The sequence below is a fragment of the Phytophthora infestans genome, genomic scaffold, assembly GCF_000142945.1.
Source record: "Phytophthora infestans T30-4 supercont1.28 genomic scaffold, whole genome shotgun sequence".
In the NCBI taxonomy this organism is placed as follows: Eukaryota; Oomycota; class Peronosporomycetes; order Peronosporales; family Peronosporaceae; genus Phytophthora; species Phytophthora infestans.
In genome coordinates this window covers 1,293,951-1,298,164 of record NW_003303731.1, presented here as the reverse complement: position 1 = coordinate 1,298,164, position 4,214 = coordinate 1,293,951, and positions in this window count along the sequence as shown.

Here is a 4,214-nt window from a genome sequence, read left to right as displayed (position 1 = left end):
CGCACATACGGTAAACTGACTATGGCGCTGCCAATAGTGTTGACGCACCTACAGAGGGTAGCGCGTTTCAAAAATTAATTAGCGCACGGTATCTACTGTGAACCCTTGCAAGCTGACCGCCCCTATCTGCTTCCGCGTAACAATAGATCGAGAGTACACTCGCTCACTTGGATACATACAATCCATGCTATCTGTGCCATCAGCGCTCACAGCGTATGTTCCATTAATGTGCGCTCAGAAATTGAAACTACAGCATCGAGTGAGCACTACACGCGACGATTAAGTTGCTGTCTACATGTAATGGGCCCCTCCATTACATAAGTAGGTAGATTTCTTTACATAAGTAGGTGCATCAGCACACGACTAGCGTGTGCTGAAATGCTGTCATGCCATTGGCTGATATATGGGGAGCCAGACCCATTATTAGCCAATTGGACTATGACGTGTATTTGAGTGGCCAGGGCTGCGGCCTTGGTCCTAAAATAAAGTCAGAGTTGATTTTTCCTTAAACCTAAGACTCAGTCGTCCTATTGCGAGCTTCCTCAACACTATAGTGTAAGCAAGTAACGGAGTAAATACCTGGCCCGTTACACCTGGTAGCACTTTGTAGTCCTTCCAACGACCAAGTTCGACATGAGCCAAGACCTCGACCACGCTGCCTTTCTCCATCTCACTCGAATCGAGTGGGAAGCTCTCCACCGCCTTGCGGGGGTGTCCGGAGAAGCCGTCGTCACGTCGCTGCTGCGCTCAGCGACGCCCGACGAGCAGCGCGTTGCGGCACAAGAATTCATGGAACGCGAGCTCGCCGATGCGAATCGGCGAGTGTCAACTCTCTCGCGTATCTCCACGAATGACGTCGTGAAGCTAGAGACGTCCACCTACTCCGGTGCCGGAGGAGATCGACTTCCGCTGAATCGCTGGTTTCGAGAGATCGACATCGCCATCGCCTCGAGGTTGATCGAGGCGCCTTCCGCGAAGGTCCATTTCCTCCTCTCGCGGCTGTCTGGGAAAGCCAAGGAATGGGCTCTCGGCAAGTTGGTTGTCGATCCCAACGTCTTCCCCACTCTGGATACCCTCCAGAGTGACCTTCGGCTCGCGTTCGAGCTGCCGCAAGATGAATCCCGAATTCGGGCAGACTTCTTCGCCCTTCGGCAAGGCACGATGACTATGCGCGACTACGTCCAGAAGACACGACACCTCGCGTCGTGCATCGTGTCTAAGCCGATCGATATGGCCTCTCAGGTTCATGTATTCGTGTTCGGTATGCGCGAAGGCATGACGCGCTACTGCCTTACAAGATCGGACCCCTCTACGCTCGAAGAGGCATTCGCCCTCGCCCTACGCGAGGACTACGTGGTTGCGGCGTCATACGCTCACGCGCTACCTGCTTCTGCTCGGGATTCTGCGCCCGAGCCCATGGACATCGACGCTATCGATGCGACGAGCAATCGTCAGCGTTATGCAGCGCGTCGGAGCGGTGCTCGGAACAATCGTTCTCTCACCTGCTTCCGCTGTCGGAAGGTCGGTCATCGCGCGGCGGAGTGCCGCGCGCCAGCTCCAGTGCTTGCGCATGTCGATGCCGAGCCCGTGAGTTCTGACCAGCCAAAAAACGGTCAGGGTCAGTAGGTGCGGGGCGCCCTACTGGCTGGAATGGAGGTCCGGGTCCCCCGGTGGCAACCCAACCTCCTAGCCCTCCTGTGCTGCATGCACACTTTCATGCCACCACCACGCCGAGCGATTCAAGATTGATCATTGTCAGTCTTCATGTCGCCGGTGCCCGGCAACCACTGCGAGCGCTCCTTGATTCAGGAGCGACCAACAACTTCTTCCGCGCGTCGTGCTTGTCGGTACTCCCGTCGGACATCACTGTCCGCAAAGGTAGAGGGGAGGTCGCTGTCAAGTTGGCCGATGGGAAATCACGCCGCGTAGCGCGGCGCGAGATTACCCTTCCGTACACGTTCGACGGTTTCCGAAGCAACGACGACTTCCTCGTCATTGAGATGAATTACGCGTTTGACTGCATCCTGGGTATGCCGTGGCTGACGCGCTATCAACCAGAGATTGACTGGTTGGCCCGGTCGGTCAAGCGCCGCAGTGATTATGATGTGAGCGAGGTGTTCACGCACCTCCTGGTCGCCCAGAAGGATTGGCCTCACGTCACCGTCGTGGACCGGTCATCCACGACGCACGTTGTGCACAGAGTGAGCGATGGCCCTCTCTGCACGGCTTGCGCAGTGCTGTTAACTGACGAGTCCCCGCGGCGCCGCGGGGATGAAGACCAACTGGCGGTCGAGCAGGGGCTCCCGCAGATGTACGAGACGGCGGTCGAGCAGGGGCTCCCGCAGACGAATGAGATGGCGGTCGAGCAGGGGTCCCGCAGACGAACGAGATGGCGGTCGAGCAGGGGCTCCCGCAGACGAACGAGATGGCGGTCGAGCAGGGGCTCCCGTCAATTGAGCCGGTGGTCGAGCAGTTGGCGCTCCCGCTGAGCACTACCGCGGTCGAGCAGGGGCTCCCGCTAGAGGGGGGTGACATCTCGTCCAGCGAGAGCGACTCATCATCCTCGAGTTCGAACTCGAGGCGGCGGAAGTCGAAGCGGCGTCGGCTGAAACCTCGCCGAGAGCCCGTACCAAGTGACAGCTCACCGACGGAGTCGGTCTGCGTGCTTGAGTATGTGGAAGGTACCTCTGGCCGCCGACGAACACTCGAGCTTGCAAACCCGCCTGGCGAGGCAGGGTCGATCACTCGACTTCCAGGTCTCTCCTGGAAGAACTTCCTTCGCGGCCTCAAGGACGATGAAATCGAACAGGTTTGCCTGATCACCGACGCCGATTCGGCGTCGCTCGAAGTGAATGCAGTCAGTGACGGCGACGCTCCCTCGCGCCCAAAGAGCGCTGAGCCGAAGTCGGCCCGCGAGGAGCGCTTCGCAGCGCAGTCTTGGGACGCGCTACGCGAATCCGGCAATCCAGTCTACGAGACCGCCCGCGAATATGAAGATGTATTTCCGGATAAGATCCCAGCTGAGTTGCCAGCTGACCGAGGAATTCGCCACGAGATTGATCTCGTGCCCGGCTCGAAGTATTGTGTGACGCGGCAGTGGCCGCTCCCGCGAGATCAGGTCCAAGCTATCGATGACTTCTTCGAGAGCCGCCGCAAGGCGGGTCATGTGCGTGAGAGCACATCGCCGCACTCCAGTCCGACCTTCTGTGTGAAGAAAGCCACGGTCGGATGGCGCATCGTCCATGCCTTCAACAAGCTAAACGACGCTACCATCCCTGCCCAGACGCCGATTCCTCGGAAGGACATGGTGCTCGACGCAATGTCGGGTAGTGAGGTCTTCAGCGCCATCGACTTGACCGATGGGTTCTACCAAATCCTCATGAGGCTGAGCGATATACCGCTCACAGCGGTAAGCACTCCCAGTGGTATGCTCTGGGAGTGGCTTGTTATGCCGCAAGGGTTGAAGAATGCTCCCGCCACGTTCAATCGCATGGTATCCCATGTGCTGCGCCCGCTCCGCGACTTCGCACCGAGTTATTTCGATGACATCTTCGTACACAGTCGCGCTGAGGGAGGCCTCAGCGCGCTTGAAGTCCACTTGAAGCATCTGAGGCAAGTCTTCCAAGTGATGCGCGAAAACAAGCTGTATGCCAACTTGAAGAAGTGTATATTCTGCGCGCCGGAGATTCCGGTGCTTGGCTGCTTTGTGAGCAAGAACGGCGTCCGCGCCGACCCCGAGAAAGTGTCGTCGATATGTGCGTGGCCTACGCCACAGAATCCCACTGAACTGCGTCAGTGGCTGGGTCTCGCAAATTATCTCCACAAGTACACGAAGAATTACGCCGGATTGATCCAGCCGCTCTCTTCGTTGTTGAAGAAAGATGTGTCGTGGTCGTGGACTTCCGCACATCAAGCCGCCTTCGACTCGGTGAAGAAGAGTCTCACCGAGGCCCCAATCCTCGCGCTCCCGGATGACTCGAAGCCTTTTCACGTCGTCTGCGACGCGAGCGATTTCGCCATCGGCTGTGCGCTGATGCAATTCGATGAAGAAGATCGAGAGCGTGTCGTAAGCTACCAGTCTAGGCAGATGAAGTCGGCGGAGCGCAACTACCCTGTTCACGACAAGGAGCTCCTTGCGATGCGCTACGCTCTGATCAAGTTCAGAGTGTACTTGTTGGGTGAGGATACCTTCGCGGTGTACACCGATCATGCAT